Source organism: Pteronotus mesoamericanus, unplaced genomic scaffold (assembly GCF_021234165.1).
Source record: "Pteronotus mesoamericanus isolate MK-2021 breed Mesoamerican mustached bat unplaced genomic scaffold, CSHL_Meso_final contig_27, whole genome shotgun sequence".
Classification (NCBI taxonomy): domain Eukaryota; kingdom Metazoa; phylum Chordata; class Mammalia; order Chiroptera; family Mormoopidae; genus Pteronotus; species Pteronotus mesoamericanus.
The window spans coordinates 20,558,202-20,585,113 of record NW_026555115.1 but is presented as its reverse complement, the minus strand read 5'-3'; positions in this window follow the sequence as shown (position 1 = coordinate 20,585,113).

The window sequence follows — 26,912 nt, the reverse complement described above, 5'->3', positions numbered from 1 at the left end:
TAACCCGTCTCTGGGGGTTTTGTGGGGCACCTGTGACTTCAGTCTTAACCAGCATCACATGCTGTCCTACAGCACTGGAAAACCACATGGGTTTTAAGCAATCACACAAGCTGAAGCAATGCTATTACCTTTCAGGCTATTTCGTGCTTCTCTCCTATTGACAAGGAAAAGCAGAACTGGGGTAATGGGGGCAGAGATTTATTTGCTCATTTCTTCACTCAGGCATTCATTTAGCAGATGCTAAGCTCCTATAATACATATGGCCCTAGGAAGGGAGTAGGAACTCAGTGAAGCTCAGCCCAGAAGCTGCCAAAGGTTCTTTGAACTTCTATGTTCATTTCTTTGGCCCTTTACAGTTATGTACTAGATTTGTAACAACACAAAGTCATTCATGGGCAGACATCTTCTAGTTTTTAAAAGCTTGGATGGCCACAGGTCTTTAACTAAGAAGGCCTACTTCTGTTGAGTTCCTATTCTTTCTTCAAGGCTCAATTCCATGCCAGCTCCCCTGGGAAGCCTCTCCTGATATCCCTAGGTAGATGTGATTTCTTTGCCTTCTGGTCATCCATGGCATTTATTTGATCCCACTCAATTGGTTGTTTCATACCCAAACTTGCACCTTTTTTTGATTCTGTATGTGTCTTATTCCCCTTTTATCCTTCAGGGGTAGGGGCAATGGAGGTACAGGAAGGACATACTTTGTTGGAGTGGTCACTATCCTGGTTGTGAGATTGTACTACAGTTTTGCAAGTCTTACCACTGAGGGAAATTGGGTAAAGTGTACAAAAGATCTCTCTGTATTATATCTCATAACTGTATATGTATCTACAATTATCTCCAAATAAAAAATTAATTAAAAAACAGAACACAGAATCATAACACCTTGAAGCTGGAAGAAACTCAAGAGGTCCCCTAGTCCTGTCTTTACCCAGTGTGTGAATTTCTGCCACAGCATCCCACATACAGATTTGCCCAGCCTTTTTAGAATTCCAGCAATGGAGAATTCACTATCTCATAAGAAAGAGCATTTTATTTTCAGACGAGTCTAATTCTATCCTGAAATAAAATTGTCAGGCTATAACTTCCACCTGGATTTCACACAGAACAAGTTGTTCCCTTATCCCCATGACAACCCTTTAGATACATGAAGTCGGTCATTATGTCCATTTGATCCTTTTCCAGGCTGCAGGATTTTGATTCTCTTATATCCATAGTTTTGAGTTTTCATATCATTCTGGAGCCTTTTCTCTGAATATATCTCATGTGCTACTCTGACCTGAGACAGGATTAACAATCTCCTTTGTTCTGGACAGTCCACTGGCTCCAATGCAGTGAACGACCACATTAGCCCTTTTATGTTAACTCCATACCATTGACTCATATTAAATGTAGAGTCCACAAAAACCCTTCAACCTTTTCTTACACCAGCTGCAGTCAAGCTTATTATCCCCTATGTTGGCAACTCTTGTTTTGTTTTTTACTCAAAGGTAGAGCTTTATAGTTCCCTTTATCCAGCTGCAATTCTAACCATCCATGAGTTGGAAAGTTGAAGGAGGTCTGAATCTGCAGTGAGATGAAGAAGACCAGGAGTGAGTGTGCCCTCGTGCATGCTGCCACACGTTGGCCAGCATCCTGTAACAGTGTGCCCACAGATGTATGAGTATTTCCAGCATGGCAACCCTAGAGTACTGCTCATTGTTGTTGAATAGCAAGATAGGTTTATTTTTATAACAAGTATTTATTGCAGAACAGCCTAGCAGAATCTCCTGGGTTTCACAATTCTTCCAGCTCTATTACATATGCAGAATACTGCCAGCCTGGCTGCCATCCTCGTTCCCCATTCTCACAGAGACACAAGTGGGAACCAGAGCATCAGGTTAAGGCTCAGTGCCAAACATCTTTGTCCAGGGCTCAAGGAGACGAAGAGGATGTTTCCATGGAACATTAGACGGCAGAGTCTCTCAGCCCCAATTAGATGAGAAGAGGAGACAAGGCTTTTAGGCTACTCAGAACACAGTGGCACAGAGCACCCACTTACGTAAAATCAGTGAGGTCCAACTCTTCTTGGGGAAGGATAAAATCAGTGTAGTGCCCACTGGCCCAAAGCTTCATCTTATCCTGTGTTCTCCTACTTTGTGGGTCTTGGCATTAAGGCATTGTTGCATTGGCCCATGAAAAACCAAGGGAAACACATCTCCCTATTCTCCCTGTTCTAATTACCTCCATTGGCTCCTGTTATCATGACTCCCATCCCTGTTGCTCTCTTCACACCACTGATGTGTCTTTTTAGTGTGCTCTTTCTCCCCATCTAGTGTCAAGTCCTACCCATTCCTTTGGAACTTGGCTCATATGCACTCTTACATGAAGTCTTCCTTAGTTCTGATGATTGTAATCTCGCTCTTCTCTGTGCTTCTCTCTCTTCAGTCTCCTGGGAGAGTCATAGTCCTGGCAGGATTCACAGAATTGCTGCTGTGCTTGGTATTTGGACTTGCCTGACATGAACGCTATTCTCTCATGCTTCTATCTAGCGTTTGCATGTGGCAGAATCTGCTTGGTGTCCCCCCCACACCTATTTTTCCCATCCTTGTGGCAGTAGAAATTTTAGCAGAACACATGGTCATCCAAAATAAACACGACAATACCCATTCTCTTCTGTAGCTAGGCATTGCCGTCTTACCAAAGTCTAGCCAATGGGGTGTGAGTGGAAATGGTGAGAGCAAACTCTTCTCCTTTAAAGAAAAGGAGGCTTCCTTCCTGTGGCTCCTCTCCCACTTTTCATTGGTTGGAGTGTGGATGTAGTGTTGAACCTTGTTGAACCATGCAAATGAAGACAACAACCTAGAGATGATGGAGCAAAAAGACAAAAAAAGCCTCTGTTCCTGATGATTCACTGAACAGAACCATTTTACCAGTTCAGAGTTTACTTGAGAAAAACACCTCTATCTCTTTTAAACCACAGTTACTCTGTGTCTCTGTCCCATGTAACTAAGCCTGCATCCTCACTAATATGGTGTCTCACTACACTTAACTCTTGGTCTCTGTTCTGTTCCTGTCCTCTCCCTGCCTCTCTTTCAGCCCACCACTCATCTCCCAGCTTTTTGGCTTGTCTCCCTCGACCTGGTCTGACCAGGCCTCTCAAGGTAGCCTTGGATCCTTTCCCTGGCACCGCCCTGATAGGCAAGCATGGATAAAAGGGTGGTGGGAGCCAAGTTGACACTTCTAGATTCTGTTTGCTCTCTGGTTCCAACCTCTGCTATTTGGATGTCAGACACCAAGCACTTAGTGCCTCCTTGAGCCCTTCTCTTTGTTCACTTGTCTTTGAATTGAGTCCTTGCCATATTTCCCTGCGGCCAGACTGAGCTCCTTGAGAGTAAGCATTCCCTTGAAAGGCCTTCCAATAACTTATGCATTGCAGGGCCTTAATCAATATGTGTAGATTCAAATATTGGAATTCTTAGAACACCACCATAAGTCCTGGACAGTGCAGAATACTGTGGGAAAAGTACTAGCTTTTTCCAGTTATTGAAGCTTCCTAGCTAGAAAAGGCAATTGGATGAATTAATCAATATACTAGATTCTTCTCAATTGGGGTCCTTCTGAGAAGTTTTCCTCTTCACAAAAAAATGAGAGGGTTATGGCATTTAGCCCTACTAAATACCCTAGCACTTCAGCCTCCTGAGACAAGCTATGCCCACCCACTGCTGACTTGGAGTATTAAGCAGCAAACCCAGAGCAAGCTAAATCTTAGTCACTGAGCTAAGGAGAAAGAGTTGGTCTGCCCTGTACTTCTTGTATCATCTAAAAATAACTTCTTCCCACTGCAACTGAGTGGGGAAAATGACTGGGAAATACAGTAGAACACCTGAATTAAGCAAGAGGAGAAGAGGACAGGTATATCCTCTGTACCAGACTTTCCAGGGTCATGGGAGCTGGAAGACTTGGGCCTGTGTACTAGAGAACACATTAGATCAAATCTGGGGGCAAGGAGACCCATTGTGGTGGGGCTTTACCATTCTCTCTTATAGTGACTAATGTGGAGAAGGTTCAGTGAGAAATTAGAAGCCATTTTCCAAACAACCACAGCATTCTTGGAGTCTGGTTGTTTCTCGGCTAGCTGCTTCATGGCTTTCTTCAGCCTCTGTCTGCCTGCTCTTTGCTTCCCCCTGCCCACCCTGTCCTGTGCCTGGCCACCTATAGGCACTGCTGCATTTCCACACTCTTCCCTGCCAACTGCTCCTCCTGACGCTGGATCAGAGAGTTAGGTACACTCAGAGTTTTCCCTAAACACAGACTCCTGTGAACAGCAAACCAAGAGGGATGAAGATTGAAAGTCAGTACATGAGCCAGGCCCTGTGAGCTCCCTTAGTGACTCCTCTTGTGTGTGCAGCCAGGGACACAAAGGGAGCAGGATGTGGCAGCTCAGATCCCTCTACATATGTGAGTGATTTCTTCAGAGCTCTGACTCATTTTTGTTTTATTTTACTTTCCTGGCCTGTTCCAAAGTCTTACCACATATCCTCATCACCTCATTTACTCGTCAACATGTACCTTCTTTTATTCCTTCTTTTTCCTACCCAAATGAATACTCATAAGCTGCAACTGGCTCCCAAGGGAAAGAGTACCAAAATAGTCAATACTTGGACCCTGCTTGCTGTCTCCTAGCATACTTCCTCAAAAACTATGCTCTACTGCAACAACTCAGCCTTATTTAATCATACTTCTGTAAACCCATGTGACAGATGGTAAGGAAGGCCACAATAGTTTACAGCTCCTCTCATTAAAAAAAGAAGTCTATTTTCCCCTACTCCATATTTTGTTATGATAAGATTTACAAAACATAAAACTTACCATTTTAACCATTTAAAAATGTATAGTTCTGTGGCATTAACAACATTCACATTTTTGTGCAACCATCACCGCTATCCATCTCCAAAACTTTTCCATCTTCCCCAACTGAAACTCTGTACTCACTAAACAATGACTCCCCATTCCCCACCCTTTTAAAAGATGAATAATATTCCATTGTATATATATATACCACATTTTATTTATCCATTCATACTCTGTTTACTCATTAAACACTTGGCTGTTTTCACCTTTTGCCTTTGTGAATAACACTACTAGGAACATGTACATACAAGTATCTATTTGAGTCTCTGCTTTCAATTTTTTGGGGTATCTACCTAGAGCTGGAATTTCTGGATCATTTAGTAATTTTATGTTTAATTTTTTTAAGGAATCACCATACTGTTTGCTACAGTGGCTGCACCACCCTACTAGGAAAGTACAAAGATTCCAATTTCTCCACATCCTCAACAACACTTGTTATCTTCTGTTTTCAGATGATAATCATTCTAGTGGGTGGGAAGTGGTATCTCATCAAGGTTTTGATTTGCCTTTCCCTAATAATTGGTGATATTGCACATCTTTCAGTGTGTTTATTGGCCACTCATCTATTTTCTTTGAAGAAATGTCTAGTCAAGTTCCCCATCCTTTGAATCTGAGCTGGCCATTACAGTGACCAACTGTCCTAGTTTGTTGAGAAATTTTCAGATTCCTGTCCTGGGAAACCCTTCAGTCCAGGGCATACTGGGACAGTTGGTCACTCCAGCCAGCCTCATGTCTTGCTGTGATCAATCGAATGCTTTGGAAGTGACAATATGCAGGTTTCAACCTAGGCCTCCAGGAGCTTTGCAGCTTCCTGTCTTGCTCTTCTTGAAAATCTGCTGGCACATAAATAAGCCAATGTTGGCCAGCTGGTTGATGAGAGGCATGTGGCCCAGTCACCTCATAACTCTTGCTAACAGCCTACTAACAACCAGACATGTAGAGTGAGGCCATCCTCAATCATCAACTGCCAGCTGATTCGCCAACTGTCTACAGAGGCATGACCCCAACAGAGTTCAGCCAAGCTGGCCCAGACCAGAATTGCCCAGCTGGCCCACAAAACCGGGATCTAAATAAATGGCTATTGTTTTAAACCATATATATTCATTGTTTCTATGAGATATTAACTGTAGGCAGGACATCCCTGTGCTCCAAAGCCCTTATTCTTAGTGAGAAGAGTTTTACTTCTTTCTTGCAGCCTGGTCACTGAAGCAGCCAGGGGCCATTCATTCTTTTAGCCAAAAGTAGACAAAAGCTTTCCCCTGTTTGCACCCCTGTGTCGTCCCTTCATCATCACTTTTCAGTACACAAAGACAGATGTGCTCATTAGATTTAGAGACTGAAGTAGCTGTAAAGGATCTTCTGCATACCATAGACAGCCACATTCTATTACAGTTTCTGTTTTTTCTCTCCAATCTTTTCTTCTTGATCACAGTATATCTGGAAGAATTCTGACTTGCTTCCAGTGCTCTTTCTCCAGTTGGCTGAAGCTTAGGAGACTCACTCCTGTCTAGCTTGTTTGGTACGCTGGGCAGTGGCAATGAGAGGAATGGTTTTTATGCCAGGCTCTGATCATTGCCACGCCTATATCTAAAGGAGCCTTGCTTCTTGCTGGAACTTCTTGGCTCTTAACCCTTTCAAGAAATAATGAAGTGTTATTAATTGTCTAATGATAGAGGCCCAAACAAGCAGAATGTTTTTTCTTCTCATCCTTGATGAGCACTTGCACCTGCAGTGAGAGTGATCTACCTTGGTCTCCAGGATTTCTAGGCAGTTGGCTTTGGTGGCAGAGCTGATCCTCAGCCTCTGTGCCAATAAAGACAGAACCATAGAAATGTCAGAACTTCAAAAACTTTAGAAATCACCCAGTCCAACATTGCCATTTTACAGATGAGGAAATGAAGCCCGCACATGCCCAGCATGGTGGTGGCAAAGCCACGGCTAGAGCTGTGACCCTCTGATTCTGGCTTGGTGACAACTCAACTAAGCATAGCTGCTGACAGAGGTTCTCTAGGTGTTTTCCAATGAGCAATTGCCTTTGGTTGAATTTTGAAAAATGAGTTAGGAGAAGTGAAAATAAGCCAAGGATTTTCTATTTCCTGTTATGTGGCAGAAACAGAGGGTGGAGGGCAGTGATGCCAAGAGGAGTGATCTTAGAAAGGCTACTCCTGTCCTCTTCTTGAGCTAAGAACTCCCACAGGATAGGAAAAAAAACACAGGAAAAGGAGCCAGTCCCCTTACCCACGTCAGCACAGCAACACGTACCAGAAGGAGAATGCCCTGTCCACCCACCTGTCTATTTTTATTTAGGAAACACCTGTCCTATGAACTTAGTTTTCCAGAAAAAAAAACGCATTGCTTATTAAATGTCCATGTTTCTGTTAATTCCCTTCTGATGCTTGTCAAGTTTGCACATTGTGCAATCAGTGTGAGTACACCCATCTCAGTGTTTTTTTCTCTGATATTATTTCATATTCAGATATTTTGTGTTAACAGAGTCCTCATGCTTATTTAAATTATAATACTGTGTCCATTATGTGGGTGTATCATAATTTGCCTCAGGTTGAATATTTGTATGATTTTTAATTCATTAGTATTAATAACATCAATATGATTATTTTTGTTCTTTAGTATTAATATCATCAATATGTTTTATTTGTTTGAAGTGTGCTTTCCCAGGTGAAATGAATGCATCACATCGATGACTCAGCTCTTGCTATTGCCAGATTATTTTCTAGAAAGATGCAACCAAATCATAGGGCCTCCAACTGCATTTAAATGTACCATTTCCCTCAGTACAAAACTGTGCTGTTGTTGAGTCTTGTCATTTATATTCATTTTTGCCATGACAAATTGGGCAATATAGAATACAAATCAAGGGAGAGGATCTGTAAGAAGAAGCCAAGGAGCAGAATTATGCCAAAGCTAAGATAAATGCTCTAAGTGGGACAAAATGAATTAGATTCATTTTTTATGGCCACTTGTTCCTGGGTAGGTGGTGGGCTGCTTTGGGTTGAAAATTCCAAGTCAGGGTGGACACCAATTTACCAAATGTATAGTGGGACCCAAAACCTATTTCTAGCTTTGCATTTCTTTCCTTTTTTAGCCAGACTACGCATCTTACTGTGGATAGTTTACTATCTGCAGTATTTCTGTGTGTTATTTTTGATTCCTTATCCTGAGGTCTCTTGCCTGTTTTTGCAAGCAAAAATCAGAGTCCTTGAATCATAAAAGAGCATAAGTACCTTTCCTCCTAGCTTCTCCTTTTCCCTGGGCCCTCATGGTTCACAAGTGGCTTCTAAGTGTCATTCTCAGAAGAATAGCTCTGCCTAATTATGTTTTGTCTGACCAGGTTGACAATAGCTGAACTGAGCTTCTTGGAAGCTCCAGGGAGGAAGTAATAGCTCAGGGAGCAGAAATGGTGGACCAGAGAGAGAATTCTGGTATCCATCTATTTGGCCCCTCTCTGCCTTTGCCCATCTTTTCTCACACACGCAACTTTTTTCAGAGTGGTTTAGCATAGCCAAACTTTCAGAGGTTCCCTCAGACACTAGTAGGCCAAGTTTAGAGCCCATATCAAGAAGTCTGTTGGCGACGTTGTCTGTGCTGAAACCTGCAATATGTGAAAAGCTATATTTACTTTCACTTGGAAAAACCAAGTGTAGGAAAGCTAACCTGTGGGGTGCAACTGCTTTTTTTGTAAGAAGCATCTATGCCTAACTATTTGGTGAACTCTAAGCCCTCTAGGATTGGACAATAGATTCTCTAGTCTTAATTAGACATGTGGACAGCAGAGACTTTAAGAGGTTGAACATTCTAGGGCCCTAGACAGCCCTAAACAAGGTCATTGTCATCCTGCTTGATCTGGATCTGACTGGTAAAAAAGCAGACTGTGTGAAAACTCTCTCAGGCAGCCCAGCATCCTGTCCCATGGCCTGGACTGTAATTCTCTTTATCCCCCGAAAGTCTGGAATTGATGGGGGAAAGAAGGTAGAGATAGAGAATAAATTATCTGATTTGAGAATAAGAGGAGAGATTAAGGTCTTCTCCCCCAAGGTGGTCCTGTGTGGCCCTGTTCCCCAGGTGTGAAGAGGCAAAGAAATAAGGCCACTGAACCCCAGCCCTCAGAGGTTTGGCAGAGCCACACAGGTTAAATGAGGGCACTGCCCAGGGCCTCTCAGGCCCCAATAAGAATGTGACACTTCTCCAAAGGGAGCAGATGGCATACACCTTCTGCTACAACACTGTGGGAATCAGCATGTATATAGGAGAGGGACACACACTTGGATTAGGCAGAGAGAGCCACAGGGCCATGCAATCAGACTTGCTGACCACTCTGTATGTAAACCTGTGAAGCTAACACTTGTGGAAAGAAACACCATCCACACAAATCAACTGAAAATATCTGTTCTCAAAGTCTATGAAGCTAGAAGTAGGAGCTCTGCAAACAGGAAGGGACATGAATGTTATACAGCAGCAGAGGTTAAGGAGGTCATGAGAGAGAAAGGTGAGACACAAACACCCAGAAGGGGTTTAGCAGAACAAGGTCCATGCTGGGGTGAGCCAAATAGGGTTGATCCCCTTGGCCTTACAGTCCTTGGTGATGAGAAAATGGAAGTTCACAGCACAACCCATGCCTACATAGAGCCTCAGCACCATCAAAGAGCAGATTCTATGTGTGGAAATCCTTGGCCCTCTCACTGAACTCAGTTTTCAAAGTTTCAGCAATGAGTCACCTAATTCCCTCTCACCAGCTTCTTGTCTTTAACCATGACCCCCACATGTCTGAACCTGTGAGCACCTCCAGAGTTGGAGCACTCATCATCTTCACATCAGATGACTAACCAGGCCTGCTCACAGTCTCCTAATTATCACAGAACAAAAATGCTACCTGCCTGCAACCTGAGGTTTATGAACAATGAGTTTAAAGAGCAGAAGAGACAAGAAGCAGCAGGGGAGACAAGATGGCACTGAGCTAACCTTCTGACAGGCCTTTGCAGTCTTCAGGAACACAGGCCAAGCAACCAAGGATCCAGACAGGGTTTTCTCTTTGGCAGGGCAGGACTGTTAATATCATTCATTACTGCCTCTGATTAGGCTCCCAGGCTCATTAAGATCTGTGTGCCTTTGACTGTTTCTCTTGGATCAGATAGGATTCCACTTTGCAGAGAACTGTCAGGACTGTCTAGTGTCCAATGCAGGCCAGATATCATCTCTTGGCTTGATTGCTTTCTAAAGCTTTTCTCCTTGTGCTCCTGTGTGTGTACCGCTGATGACGCAAGTCATCAGCCAGGCATGCTGGCTGGCAGAATCACTGCTGCCAGCTGAATGAAGGGCTTCTGATAAAGACAACACAGAAAGTCCAAAACACTTGGACTAAACTTACCCTAAAAATTGTAGAGGTACAAGACAGGGAAACACACTTGCGTTGGACACAGAGGACCACAGCCAAGCCAATTTACAAAAAGGAGATTAAAAAGGGGCTCTTGCCCTTCCTCATAATAAGACGTTATACAGTCATAACGATAAAAACAGTAATTCGAAAAACATACAAATATACCAAAAGCATGGAATAGAGAGCTCAGACAGACTCTTGAATATGTAAGAACTTAATATAGATTAAGCCATTGGGGGAAGAATTGGATTGTTTAGTAAATGGCATTTGGGAAACCGGCTTACTATATGGAGAAAAATAAAACTGGATCACTATTTAATACCACATACAAAAGAGAACTCTGTGTGGTTTAAAGACCTGAGTGTAAAAGGTTACAGAGAGTAGTAGAAATAAAATTAGTAGAATTAAGTACAGGAAAATATCTCTGTGATTCAGGGAAGTTCTTTTAAAACAAAATTTAAAAGCATAAACTATAAGGCAAAATTTCATGAACCTGGTTATATAAAAATTAAGGATTTCTAATCAACAAAAGAACACCCCCAAAAAGATTATCAGAGGCAGATCCACAAAGAAAAAACAATGGTCTCCTACCATAGAGTTCACACCACAAAGTCAGCACATCAAGACAGATCAACTGAAGAAGCAGAAGCAAAAAAGAAGAAGAGTCTCACAAATAATGGCTAGACAAAGAAACACTCCGCAGTCGAAGGGAAAGGAGGAAACCCCAGAAAGAGAACTAAATGAAATGGAGGCAAGTGAACGATCAGATTTTGAGTCCCAAACAATGGCTCTGAGGAAGCTCAGTGAGCTCGGTGAGCTCAGAGAGAATTACCAAACACTACAGGGAAACTACGAGGAACTTACTGCAAACTGCATCAGCCTGGAAAAGGACATAGAAACTATCAACGAGACAAGAGGAAATGAAGCATACAATTTCTGAATTGAAGAACGCAGTCGAAGGAATCAAAAGCAGGCTAGATGAAGCAGAGGATCGAATCAGCGAGCTGGAGGACAAGGTAGAAAAAAGCTCCCAGAAAGAGCAAGAAAATGAAAAAAAGACTCAAAAAGAATGAAGAGGCATTGAGGGAAATGCAGGACAATCTGAAACTTAATTATATCCGTATAATAGGGATACCAGAAGGCGAAGAAGAGGAGCAACGGTTAGAGAACCTGTTTGAAAAAGTCATGATGGAAAGCTTCCCCAACTGGAGGAGAGAAAAGGTCACACAAGTCCAGGAAGCACAGAGGGTCCTATTCAAGAGGAACCCAGTGAGGCCCACTCCAAGACACATCATCGTTAAAATGGCAAATATCAAAGACAAACAGAATCCTAAAGGCAGCAAGGGAGAAAGAGGTAGTAACATAAAAGGGAGCCCCGGCAGGGCTAGAAGCTGACTTCTCAACAGAAACACTACAAGCCAGAAGGGAATGGGAAGAAATATTCCAAGTCATGAAGAGCAAAAGCCTGCAACCAAGACTGCTGTGCCCAACAAAGCTCTCAATTAAAATGGAAGGCAAAATAAGGGGTTTCCCAGACAGAAGAAGGCTAAAAGAATACACCGCCACCAAACCAGCACTGCAAAATATGCTAAAGGGACTGCTTTAAGAAGATGAAGAGAAAGAGTCTATGACTACCCAGTTCCTTTCACAGTCACCAATACTTGATATTACCAATATTTTTGATATATGTTAATCTGATGTGACAATGATGTGTTATTTTAATTGTTCCTTTATTGTTTGTTGGAACTAAACCTGTTTGTGTATATTTCTTTCCTATTTGTATTATTTTTAAAAACCTTTAAATGACTTTTTGGTATTCTTTATCCACTTTTTGATCAATGTTTGTAGAATTTTTGCCCTAAAAAAACTATTAACCCTTTTTTAGTTGTGTTGCAAATACTTTCCTATTCTATTGCTTGTCCTTTAACTTTTTTATATGTATATTACTGTATAGTCTTAAATGTTTAATATAGCCATATTGTCAATATTTTCCTTTATAGCTTCTGAGTTTGAATAATTTACTTCAGGGTAAGAAAAATATTATTTTGTATTTTCCCCTAAAACTCCTTAGATTTTACATATTGATTTTTCACTCCCCTGAATATTTTTTTGTATAATAAGTGAAATAGGGCTCTATATTTGTTTTCTTTCAAGTAATAGTTGTACATACACTTCATTTGTTGAATAAGCCTTATTTTCTCCATCCCACTGATTTGAAATATGAATTTGATCATATATTATATTGTTAGATATATACATTTGTTTCCAGAATGCTCATTTTATTTCATTGATCCACTTGATTATTTCTGTGTTGGCGTTGTGTTATTTTAATTGCTGAGACTTTATAATGGATTTAAATTTTTTAATATTTTATAATGGATCTTCATATTTAAAAATAAATAAAATAAATCTGCATTTTAAAAAAAGAAAGAAAGAAAGAACTCCTACCTTTTGCTACAATATGGATGGAACTGGAGAAGATTATGCTAAGTAAAATAAGCCAGTCAGTGAAAGACAAACATCATATGATCTCACCTATAAGTGTAATCTATTCAACAAAAATAAACTAACGAACAAAATAAACCACAGACATGGAAATATGGAGCAGACTGAAAGTGACCAGAGGTTATGGGGAAGGAGGACAATGGTGGAAAGAAGAGGAAGGGATTAGACTAAGAACATGTACGAATGACCCATGGACATGGACAACAGAGTGGGAATTGACTGTGGGGGAGGGGGACGGGATGGGATGGGTGGAGGAGGGAAAAAGGGGAAAAATTGAGACATGTGTAATAGAATAAACATGATTTTAAAAATAAAAATAAATAAATATTTCCAGTACCATCTGGTACCACAGAAAAAAAAGAACCCAAAAAGAGAAAAAAAATTAATAGATTGTTTAAGAAACAAGAGAAGGTGTTCTGTTAACATCTAAAACCAATGAGGTATTAAATATATATAAATGGAATATTACTAAGCCATAAAAAGCATAAGACCTTTTGACATTTTTGACAACATGGATGGACCTAGAGGGTACTATAATAAGTCAAGTAAGTTATAGAAAGAAAGGGAAATACCATATGATTTCACTTGTATGTGAATCTAAAAATCAAAGTAAACAAAACAGAAACAAAATCATAGATACAGAGATCAAATTGATGGTTGCCAGATGAGAGGAGTGTTTGGAAGATGGGTGAAAAAGGTGATGGGATTAAGTGTACAAATTGGCAATTTTAAAAAATAGTCACAAAGATGTAAAGTGTAGCAAAGGGAATATAGTCAATAATATTGGAATATATATATATTTATATATATGGTGTCAGATGGGTACTAGACTTACGAGAGTGATCACTTCATAAGGCATATAAATGTCTAGTCTAGGTAAAAGACCTGTATGCAGAAAACTATACGACATTGAAGAAAGAAATTAAGGAAGAAACAAATAAATGGAAACATATACCGTGCTCATGGATTGGCAGAATTAATATCATCAAAATGTTTATATTACCCAAAGTAATTTATAGATTCAATGTAATTCTTATTAAAATACCAATGATGTATTTCACAGAAATAGAACAGACATTTCAAAAATTTATATGGAACCATAAATGACCCCGAATAGCCACAGCAATTTTGAGAAAGAAAAACAAAGTAGGAGGGATCACAATATCGGACATAAAACTATATTAAAAAGCCACTATGCTCAAAACAATCTGATACTGGCACAAGAACAGACCCATAGACCAATGGAACAGAAGTAAGCCCATGTCTACGTGGTCAATTAATATTTGACAAAGGGGGCAGAAGCATAAAGTGGAGTAAAAATAGCCTTTTCAACACATGGTGTTGGGAGAGCTGGACGACTACATGCAAAAAATTGAAATTGGATCATCAGCTGACACCATACACAAAAATAAACTCAAGATGGATAAAAGACTTAAATATAAGTCACAACACCATAAAAGTCCTAGAGGAGAACATGGGCAGGAAACTCTCAGATATCCCACACAGCAATATTTTCACAGATATGTCTCCTAAAGCAAGGGACATAAAGGAAAGAATAAACAAGTGGGACCTCATCAAAATAGGAAGCTTCTGCACGGCTAAAGAAAACATCAGCAAAATGAAAAGGGGGCCAACCATATGGGAAAATATATTTGCTAATGATATATCAGCTAGAGGTTTGATCTCCAAGATATATAAAGAATTCACTCGACTCCACTCCAAGAAGACAAACGATCCAATCAAAAAATGGGCAAAGGATCCAGGCAGACACTTTTCCAAGGAAGAGATATAGAGGGCCCAGAGACATTTGAAAGGATGCTCAGCATCACTAGCCATAAGAGAAGTGCAAATTAAAACCACAATAAGATACCACATCACACCAGTAAGTATGGCCATGATAAACAGATCAACAAACAACAGGTGCTGGCGAGGCTGTGGAGAAAAGGGAACCCTAGTCCACTGTTGGTGGGAATGCAGACTGGTGCAGCCATTGTGGAAAGCAGTGTGGAATTTCCTCAAAAAGCTGAACATGGAACTGCCTTTTGATCCAGTGATTCCCCTGCTGGGACTATATCCTAAGAATCCCAAAACGACAATTCAAAAGAACCTATGCACCCCAATGTTCACAGCAGCACAATTTACAATAGCCAAGTGTTGGAAGCAACCTAAATGCCCATCAGTAGATGACTGGATCAAAAAATTATGGTACATTTACACAATAGAATACTATGCAGCAGAAAGAAAAAAAGAACTACTACACTTCACAACAGCATGGATAGAACCAGAGAGCATTATGCTAAGCGAAATAAGCCAGGGGGTGAAAGACAAATATCATATGATTTCACCTATAAGTGGAACCTAAACAACAAAACAAAGATGCAAGGAAAATATGACCAGCAACATTGAGGGAAAAAGAGAAACCATCAGAGTCAAGAGGGAAGGTGGGAGGGGTGGGTGGAGAAAAGGAAGGAAAGGGTCAGGTCAAGGAATGTATATCAAGGACTCATGGAGAAAGCCAAAATGTGGTGGTGGGAAGGCAGAGACAAATGTATTTGAACAAAAAAATAAATAAATTTAAAAAAGAAAAAGAAGTACAAATTGGCAATTTTAAAAAATAGTCACAAAAATGTAAAGTATAGCAAAGGAAATATAGTCAATTATATTGTGTTTTTTATATATATATATATATATATATATATATATATATATATATATATATATATATGGTGTCAGAATGGTGCTAGGCTTCCCAGAGTGATCACTTCATAAGGCATATAAATGTCTAGTCACTATGTCATACACCCAAAACTAGTATAATATTGTGTGTCAACGTTAATTGGCAAACAAATTAAATAAGAAAATAAATAAATACATCCAATGAGGTATGCAAAGATATTCAACATTTATGACTACAAAAGAAGAAAATAGGGAAAGGATATAAACAGACATTATACAGAAGCTGAAACTTCATAAAGCTAACAAGTTGATGTAGGTCGGTTTTCCTGAGAAGCAGATTTTGGGTTGGAGGATGGTAAGCAGGGGAATTATTTGAGAGTGGTTTTGGCAGCAATGCTGTGAAGGACTGAGGGAAGCAGGACTGGGTAGAGCAAGGATCTGAATTCTGATGCAGTTGCAGCATAGGCTGATCTCATGGGCATCTCTTCAGAGATATTCTGAATTTATGCAAGAAGACCAAGCTCTATTCCCCTGCACTGACTAGTCATTGTATGTCTGCTGCCCCCAAGGAAGGCTTATAACCTTGGGTGAAGCAGCTTCCTTTGGCTGAGGGCAATAGCTGGGAAGGGTTGCACCTGTGAGCCATCAGCAGCCAGCACTTCTGGCAGCTGGGATAACGAGGGCCTTGGTCTTGGAGCAGGGACCTGAGCCTATCCTAGCAGATATGAAGGGAGACTCAAAAGCATTAGTAACACCAAAAATATGTAAATTAAAACAGCAAAGGGATATATCACTCTATGTCTTTTATATTAGCAAAATACAGATAGAGGGTAATGCCAACTATTGGCAGGGATGTGGGACATGACTACTCTCACACATTGCCGGTGAGAAGATGGGACATTCTAGCATTATGAGTCAAATTTAGTGTAGCACACTAGCAATTCCTCTGCCAGGGATACATCTCAAGAAATTTTTACACATGTCCATGAGGAGACATTGTATGCAAATGTTTCTTGCACAGTTATTTGTGGTTGGAGTTGGATGTTCCCTGAGTTCCATCACTGAGAGTGAGAAATAAAATGTAATGAGTGCACATCAGGGCGTACTATGCAGCAGGAGTACAGCAAATGATCAGATGTGCACATCACAGCATGGATGGATCTTGAGAACCATGGAAAGAACAGGGGGAACAAACAGTAATAAAAGGTAAGAAACCTACTGGGATAGACCATTTACATAAATTAAAAATGCTGCAAACATGCTGTTTGTATGAAAACATGCAAACAGAAGCATACACACTAAACATAAAAATCATTGTGGGTGAGAGAGGAGAGTAGAATTGTGGATTGGGAAAAAAGGAATAAAGAAGTAAGTAAATCCAAGACAGGTGTCTTGCAGGGACCAATAATGCTACTATCTGTGAACCAAGGAGTCAGATTAACTTAAGCCCCTACACATGACTTCTAAATCAAGCAGCAGTCAGTGACAATCACTACTTGAGCCCTGGGAAAGCGAGCCCATATTCTTCACCTTTAACTCTGAGATCTCTCCTAAAAGGTCACAGGCTTTGTCACTGGAAAACTGCAGGGCCCTACTGCACACATTCTCTGCTCTAACTTGCAAATGAAATGATACCCACCTCTGATCTTCAGTGAGATGAACGGGTTGGTGACTAGATACCTCTATCAGGCAGAATGACTTTGCTCACAGGATGCCTTTTCATTTCATATCCCATGAACATTCCCACCTTTGATTCCAATCAAAGTCACCACCTTGACTGAAATGCAATAGGTCTAACCACCAATGATGCCCTTTGATCAGAACTGGTATGAATGATAGGGAGAACAACCAACTGGAAACAATGGCTTAGACCTTGCCCAAATGGGAGAAGGCCCAAAATGATGAGATGCCATCCCACTGTGAAATGGGCATGCCTCGGCCCACGGTATGGCAAGCCCTTTCTGTTAATGGGGAACGGGTGAGGTGTGAGGTCTTCTTGTGAAATCCATCCTGCATGATCCATTAGTTCCAGAAATAGTAGAGATCCTGAGAGAGCCAGAAGGACAATGAGGCTTATCCATTGATCTTGGGTCCCGTTCCCCATGGTGGTTATTTCAAATTTTGACTGCTGTTGCTGAAATGCCTAACCCTATCCCACAAGAAATTGAGAACCAAGGTCAGGTTACCAGTCCAATGTGAGGGACACAAAGATTGAGGCAGAGGAGAGCAGAGCTGGGAAGACTGAGAGAAGCCCTGCCTCTTAGGCTTATATGGAGGAACAAGAAGGTCAAAGTACCCTAAATACTGCCCTTGAACTTCTAGACCCTGACTCCCAGGTTAACCCTTACCTGCCCAGACTGCACCTTCCTTAGTCATCACTATATAAAAGGTTACTTCTAGATAGCATCATTGTATTCCACAAACATGTGTCTGTAATAAATAGGATCCCTAGGGGGGAAAAAAAAGAGAATCCCAAGATACATGGTAAGTGAGTTTGTGTGGGTACCATTTTTATCATGTTTCCTCCTGGGTCCAGAAAATTCTGTGCTTGCTTTAAGGCTTTTAATTCTGGAAAACTCAGGGTAAGACAGATCTTGCAGTTTAAAGGCTTTCTAAGGGTAGATGGACATTAGCTTGTGAATGTATAAAATGCCTGTGCACAGTAGGCCTGCCAGTATGAATGCCCTCCTCACCACCCTTTTCTTTCTCCTTGCCTGTGTAGTTGAGGAGTCATACTGCACACAGGAAATCTGGCCTCTGTTCATGACCCAGACATCTTTTTACAGAATGATCTCAAGCAAAAGGTTCACCTTCCTCCCAGCCCCCAGCTTCCCTGACCCTAGTTTCTCATGTTTAGAAGTAGAGTTGATAAAAACTGTCTTGGTAGTGGCCAGGTTAGTCCCTCCCTCCTTTCCTGTAGCCTCTAGGAAATAAAAAAAATACTGGATTTGAATTTTTAAATAGAAAACTATAAAGAAGAAGTAAAAAAAATTAGCCTAATTTCACAATCCAGGTAAATTTTGTTGGCATTAAAAAGTGTTAGAAAATAGAGGCAATATTGAAACAAAGAAAATGAAAATTGAAAGTCATATTCTCTCATTTCCATTGTTCATAGTAAATAACTATACCCTCAAAGTAAATCCTCAAACTACTATTCACAGTTTCTTACAGTTCTATCCAGGAAACCCTTGAACTTCTATTAACAGTTTCTTACAGTTCTATCCAGGAAAATTATGCATATATTCTTTCTAAAAAGTACATAGAAGTGATTATACTTTACTTGGTATTATCCAATTCTCTCTCTTTTAACCTACTATATCATGTATGTATTAATCTACTTTATTCTTTATAACAGCTAAATAATATTTCATCAAATGAACTTATAACCCAGTCCAGGAGGATTGCAATTTTCTCTCCCTTTTTGAACGCCAGCTCAGCCTCTTGTTTCTTGATTTTCTCCCAAGGTTCAAAGCTGGCCAAGAGCTGAGATTCAGGTGCCAACTGAGACTGAAAAGTCCCCATATACCCAAATGTTCACAGTGAAGTAGTGTGAAACTCCATGGGTGACATGTTTGCTAGTTTCCCTTTCTGAAGAAATGTCTACACGTCAATGGCCAATTTGATACATATGTTGATGGCTGAATATTTTGGGTAAACGTCAGTGTTTTCAAATTATGAAATTTCAGATTTGGGAAGTACCTGAAGGTCATTTGGCTTACCTTCTTGAACCCAATATAAGAATCCCTTCTACAAACTTCTGTGCTATTATTTATTTACCATCATCATATCATGCCATAGAACAGGTTTTACTAACAAAAAGTTTCTAATTTTCCCAAACCAGCTCCTGGGCAATGTACCTGCACTGGTCCTCACCCTGCCCTTTGAACAAATGTGTTTTTCTTCCCCTAACTGCTCTCCAGAGTCTGACAACAATGTTCAAATCTCCTGAGTCTACCTTCCATTCATTTAACAAACATGCCTCCAAGCACTGTGTTAGGCACACTGTAAATTTTATTAAAGCAGAGAGTTTAGCCTGTATTATTATATGTCATCTTCACAGCACCTAAAAAGACTTTGTATGCAGTAGGCATTTAATAAATATTTGCTGAGTAAATGACTACAAGATAAATAACAGTTTCTGCCTCAAGGAACTCTTGGACTAGTGAGAGGGGGAGAGAACTACAGACGATTATATAATTCAGGGGCAAGGATAGAATGTGGGTAAGAGAACCTCAAAGGAGAAGGTCCAGTCCAGCATCCATTGCTCCCACCTCCCTTAGCTGTTGCAGTGTTGATCATATCATTATGTCTGATACGTCTGCATGTGGTCTTCCCCCCACAGGACTGTTAACTCTTTGAGGACAGAAACTGTGTGTCACTTAACTTCATATCCTTAATTCTTAGCACAGGGTCTGGCACAGAGGAGATATTTCATATTTGTTAAATGAAGCAAATAATTAATGGATGCCTAAATGGATTAGTATATTAATATTCCCAGAGAAAAAACTAATAGAACTACTTTTATTGGCCTGAGTTAGTGTTACTGTAAGTTTTACCAATACAAAGAAATTTCGGATGTATAAGTGACAAAAATCTTGGAAAGAGGTGACCATATTACTCTAAGGCTCCCCATAGCCTCACTGTTGCAATAAACATTTAATGAGCACATACTCTGTGCTAGGTACACTGACAGACTCTAGGATGAGACAAACCAAGATACAGTTCCTGTCTTTAAGGAGCTCCCAAACTAGTTAGTGATGACGGCTCTGACAATGTGCAAAGGCTGTTGTAAGAGGCTAGGGAATCAGGAAGTATTTCTGAAAAAGAAGATACCTAAACTGAACGCTGAGGAGACTTTCCACGTAAATAGATGGAGAAAGGCCATTCTAAGCAGATGGAAAATGGGGGCAGAAGCCCAGAGGTGTGAGAACACAGCAGTTTGGGAGTATCGTGTTTGTGGAGTGGGAGAGAGAGACAGAGATGTAGTCAGAGCCAGATCAAGAAGGGCCTCCTATGGCCCTGCTAAGGAGTTTAGATTTTACCTCAAGAACATGAGGGAGCCACTGAAAGAATTTTAAAATCTCGTAATGATCAGATTTGCATTGTAGAAGATTACCCTTATAACAATGTGGAAGATGGATTGGAGGGACAAGAATGCTATAAGTCATCGATTAGGAGACTATTTGGAACATATTTGGAAGGAGATGGAGATAATAATAGACACAAAAGACAGTCAAGACTAGCTGCCAGAATCAGTGACCAGGTGGTTACTCTGACTCTCACGCTTCAGACTTGGGTGACTTGGTGGGTAGAGATACTATCACCCAAGGAAGAGAAAGGAGAAAGGGCAGGTTTGGGAAAGAAGACAACAAGTTCCTCTGGGGAAGGGGAGTTTAATGAGCCTGTGGGACATCCAGGCTGATCCACGAGGAAGATGGACAGTGGGTCAGAAGCTCAAGGTGTAACAGGGGGGTCTGGACAGATTGCTGGGGAGCAGAGGAGAAACCCCAAGAGCCAGAACTTCCTCCCCAGAAGGGAGGAGGTTGCAGGAAGAACTGATGGCTGCAGATTGAAGTAGCAGCTGCATATGACATGCCTCAGGCAACTGTCACTGTATGGGCTGAGAAGGTCACAACACATGTGTAACGAGGTGATCCTCCACCCTGGGGAAACAGACACTGTGCCCCTGCATGCAGCTGGGACACTTCTGCCCCTTTCTGCAAAATGGTGGCCAGAAGAAGAATAAAGACATTGAGGAGTTGTTGAAAATGATGGACATTGGTGTACATTGATGAAAAAGCCAGATGCTCCATTGCACATAGATTCTGGACCAAATCTTTAAAATGTAATGCACCAGAAAACACATGGCTTTTTCTCCTCCCCTGGCTAGCCTGGTTGGCCACAGCATGTCTGAGGTCCTGAGATCAGTAGACCCAGGAGGCAGCATGGTCTGGGAATGTTTGTGGAGCCCCTCTCACACAGAAAGCAGAGGCAGTGTTTGCTGCACGGCACGGGACTCCAACAAGCACACACAGACTCATGAGAAATGCCTGGAGCTGAGCTGTGACCAGTGACCAACTAAGCTGCTTGAATGATTATGCTGCAAATATCTACACTTCTTAAAAGATGGTACTTTTAAATGGGAAAAAAGATTCCAGGCACATTCTGAAACTGTTCTGGGCTGGCAGGAATAGTCTTTGGGTGTTTTAAAGGCAGTAGGGCTCTGAGGCAAAATCCCGCCTGTATTCCAAAATGGTATAACCTTTAAATAGACAGCCCCTTTCCTTTTCCACCAAAATTCTGACTCCATAGTTTTGCCTTTAGGTGGCAAACAGTAGAACCCCACTGACGATTCTGGAATAGCACTGGCTGTTCTGTAACAAAAGGAGGGAACTGGGCATGATACATACCCAGGAGCCTCCAAGGGATATGGGCAGATGGTGAAGCTGTGCTAGTGTGTAAATCAACCAGGGAGAAGGCATAGGGTTGGAAGAAGAAAGGACCATCTGAGAGTCTCAGTCATCTTTTCTAAAGATTTCTAAAATATTTATAAAAGTCATTTGGGTACTACAGAACTATTACCAGTTAAGAGCAACTTTCTGTTACAAATCAAACATGACAATTCATGAGACAAGCAATTAGGAAAAAACAGCAGTACTGACAGAGGAGCCTGATTCGCAGGAGTCCCTCTGTAGGTAGCAACAAAGGGACATGAAGTGAGCTTCACGAAAGAAAAGAGGAAGGCATCCAGGTAAGGCCTGCTTGAGCTTTGTGGCCTTTGCTTATTTGAGACATGCTGAGGGTATGACCTGTACCCCTATTCTACCCACAGGTCCAACATTAAGCTATAGGCACCCTAGGTGTTTCCACACAGGCCTGCAGCCTTGCCTCCCTGGCTGCTTCAGTCTTCTGCAGACCGAAGGAAACATTAAATCTGTGCAAGTTACAGGCATCTGCAGCTCATGATGGCCTGATCAAGCCAAATTCTTGTTTAAAGCTGTTTCCTGACTGTGATGAATAAAAAATCAATATTTCAAAATCTGAATTATTCAGATGCTGTACCCCAGGGGTGCACCTCAGTAGGAGAACAGCAACTGAGGAGTTGTGTGAACATGGCTTAGCCCACAGTTGTCTATGCAATAAGTCAAAGGGCTAGCAAAAGGTAAAATAATAGAATTGTTCTTACATGTGTCCTGAGGAGAGCCCAGAGGAGCTGGGCGGCTCCCGCTAAGAAGCTGGGATGGTCATAATAAGAGAAGCAGCTTGCTCTAATGGGTAAGCAGAGGGTCCCTGGGCTCTCCACTGCTGGTGTCTTTGAGAGGTCCTATGGGGGTTTTGTTTCACAAGGGAAGGCAGGTTAAATTTATGAGAGGGGATTATTTCAAGTACTCTCTTTTAGAATACAATAAGAGCTTCTCTGAGAAAAGTGACAATAGTTTTATATCCCTGATTTGAAGTCACCACATCATGTAGGCTGTTAAACCTATTGCTGGGGCTGGTCAGGGCATGTGTTATCAAGATTATGAGTCCATGGCTGGACTGACATAGGGGAAGGGGAGGAAGCTGGAGTGTGAATGGTTTGGTGAAAACTTACCTCGCTAATGGAGAAAACACCAAAATGCATTCAATAGAGAGGGAGGCAGTGTGGGCACAGTACGTGTTCCCTGGACTTGAAGGGATTAAGACCTGAGTTCTGAGTTCCTGGCTTCACCACTATGAGGCCTTGAACAAGACAATTTTCTCTCTCAGTTCAGTTTCTGTAACACTACAGTGCTGATAATAATCCTCTGCTTACCAAGTTCTTGGGAAGATCAAAGAAAGTTAAGATGCAGAAGCACTGTGCTGTCCCCTCAGACTGTGCGTTAGTGAGTATATTGCCTTGGATGCTGGAACAGAGACCAAAATGACAGTGACTTAAACAACATAGATGTTTATTTCTCTCTCATATAAAACCCTAAGCTGGCATGGCAGCTTTGATCTGAGAAGTCATTGGAAGCCTAGGATCTTTCTATCTCATTGCCAAGGGTGTCACTTTCTTTAGTTCCAAGAATACTCCCCTCCACTGCTGCCTTACAGCTAGTAGAAGGGGGAAAGGGGCAAAGAAAGCCAAGCCTTTTCCCCAAATTCAAGTTTATGTATCATTTCCTCTAATTTTCCATTGGCTAGCATGTGGTCACATAGTCACATCTGGCTGTAGGAAAGGCTGGGAAGTGTCATTTTTCTGTACATATTCAATGGAAAGTTCTGGGATTATGAAAGAACAGGAGATGAATATCGAGAGACAATAATTCACAGTCCCTGCTAATACCTTTTGCTTGTCTGACTTGTTTTGTCTCTGGATCTCATATTTATGTCACTTCTTTGGGGATCTGTTTACCAGAACTCCTGTATACAACCCTCCTTACACCTGTAGTTTTTCACTTTCTATCTTCCAAACTAGAATGTCAATTCCATGAATGTAGTGCTGTTTCTGTCTTCTTCCCAGTACCCTTCTTGTTCCAGCCTAGAGCTAGACACAGAGTGGTTGCATGATATATCTGTGCTGACTGACTAATGAAGTCACCAAAGGGCCCCAGGAGTTGCTTGGGTGGGAATTAATAGTTTTGAGGCCACTAACCGGTACTCTCCAACCCAGGACTTGGCTGGTGATGGAGAACAGAAATTGGGGTTCAACTGCCTGCTACTGGCCATAGGAAACTTCCAGAGGCAGAGGTTTGGTAAAAAAGAAAGCGGTCTTTTATTCAAAAACTGCACAATTTGGAAGAATGGCAGGCTTCTGCCTCAGAGCCCATCCCTTCCAGAACACCCAGAGAAAAACCTGGCCACCTTCTGCCAGATCAGTCCAAGGCTGTGTTTGGAGTTTCTTCTACCATTTAAAAATACCATCCTTTGAGAACCACCGGCAGTTGCAGCACAATGATCCAGGTGGCTTAGTTTGTTCCCAGCTGCAGTCTGGCTTCAAGCTTCTCCCTGGAGTCTGCGCACATGGTCCATACTGCCACACTGCCACTGCTGCTTCCTAGCTGGAGGCCTGGGGGCCACTTCCAACTGCTGCAACTGGCTGTGCAGGCACTCCAGTGTGCCAGCCAGGAGGCCTGGTACCTGCTGGCCAATCACGTGGCTTCCAGGGCTCACTTGTCCTACAAGCATTCCTGCCCACATGTCTGTGATATGGATTCCAGAGGAAGAGAGAAGAGTCTCTGCCTTCCCTCCATTTAAATCTCTCAGCACAAACTTCTGATCACTCTGGAAGGGTTCAATTCCCCCACCTAATCCTGTCCTTGTCCCAGGCTAGGCTGACAGGTCTTACTCTAGTGCAGCAGCTCCCCCTGCAACCATGTTGACCTTTATGGTACATGTGTCTGTGCCCTCTGGTTTCCAGGAACTGGAAGAGGGTAGGAGGGCTTTTCCCTTTGCCATTCAATCTTACTAGCCTTGCACAGACTCTGAGCAATGACTTCCTCCTGTTGCATCTCTGCCTGGAGGTAAGGAAATCTGTCATCAAATGCCCTGCTAGGTTGGTTACAGGGGCAATGCAACAGCTGACATGCATTGGACAGGTAGAACTTTCCTTTCACACTGTAGTCCTCTCTTTTTGTAGGACTTTATAACTGTGCCCATCCTGCTAGACAAAGTCCTTGAGTCGGGTGCTATTCCCTTTCATAATAAACACTTGCTCTGCAGCTCTGTTTGTTTTTGTTTTGTTTTTTTAGATCTGGGTATGAACAGAGTTTTGGGGAAGAGTTTCCAAAGCAGAGTAGCCTGAGCTGAAGACACAAGTAGAGACTGAGCTTTCCATTTTCTGCCTGATGCCTGCTGGTGAGGAGGAGGAAGGAACTTTCATGGAGGACATCCCCAGGCAGTCAGCCTGCACCCTTTGTTGGGGCAAATGCCTGCATAGAATGTGGGTCTGTGTAAACCCACTGTTCTGTCCCTGAACAGCACACTGGGGATCCACTTTAATGATGACCCCTTACTCTTGATTTGCCATAAACCTCGTCATTTTCTTAAATATATCCTTCTTATTAGCTCATTTTCTTTGCAAACAGGATTCTTTTAGGGAATCCCATCAAGCATGACTCTGGTTCCTGTGTGACACAGGGGGCATATCCTAAGACTAACCACCAGCCCATCAGACATATTCTTGTCATCCTCCTCCTTTTTTTTTTTTATTTGATTGGAACTTGAAGACAACCAGGCTTTGTCTCTGAACTTTTTGGCAGTCTCCAGGGCCACTGAAGGGGCAAGTCACCAGAGACCAAGCCCTGGGAGTTGCTAGGTGCTCAGGTTACACTGACATACAAAATAAGCCTATTGAAGGGCCAAGTTCAAACTTCCTTGCTTGTATTTTTCCAGAGAGTAGAGGAGGGAGCAGCTATATCCTGCCAGCAGCCCCTCAGAACTCTTCCCCCCATGCCTGGCATTAAGGAAATCTTTTCCTACCAGACTGTGGCATTGCACTAAGCTGGAAACAAACACAACTACAGCTTCATTCCAGCAGTGGGTTGTTTTCCCCATATAATGGCAGTGTCTCTTTAAGTCCCTGCATGTTTTCTCTCTTGGACTGGCTGTAGGGTAAAGGAATCAACTGACCAGACTTTTCTCACTGGGGGTTCTGGGCTAGAAATTCCTCCTACTTGCTTCAGCTTGTGTGCAGGAACAAAGAGTAATTAAGAAGAGATTAACTTTTCCTTCTGCTGGTTTCTCTCTTCGTTCTCAGAATAATTCTATTTCTAATTCAGCCATTTAGGTTCCTCTTGGAGCACTGCCCTTTTCCTGGTTCTTTTTTTTTTTTTTTTAAAGATTTTATTTATTTGTTTGTTTGTTTTAGCGAGAAGGGAAGTGAGGGAGAAAAAGAGGGAGAGAAACATTGGTGTGCGACAGATACATCAATTGGTTGCCTCTGGCATGCCTGGCCTGCAACCCAGGCATGTGTCCTGACTGGGAATCAAACCTGCAACCTTTGGTTCACAAACTGGCACTCAGTCCACTGAGCCATACCAGCCAGTGCTTTTCCTGGTTCTTTATTGACTGACCAGAGATCTATAGAATGTTTCCTAGCTGCATTGGTCTTCCCTGCATCCACGGTGGGTAACAAATTTTCCGTGGATTTCTCAGCCTGGCTTCTTGCATCCCTGAAACACTCTACACATTTCTCTCCAGCACAAATCCTGGACTGGCCATCTGTACAATCCAAATAACATTCTATTCATAATGTTATTGCCCCAAGTGCCCCCCCCCTCCTTTGGGAAAACAATGTGTTGATCAATTTATACACATATTCCCATTCTTATTAAAATTTGAAAGCAAAGGGTGGTATAAAGATCATTGTGTTGGAGTTGGGATTTCTGGGTTATCATCTTGACTCTGGCATTAACAGGTATATGACTCTGAGAAAGTCAGTTCTCTTGGCTCAGTCTTACTGTCCCCTCCATAACATAAGAGGTTC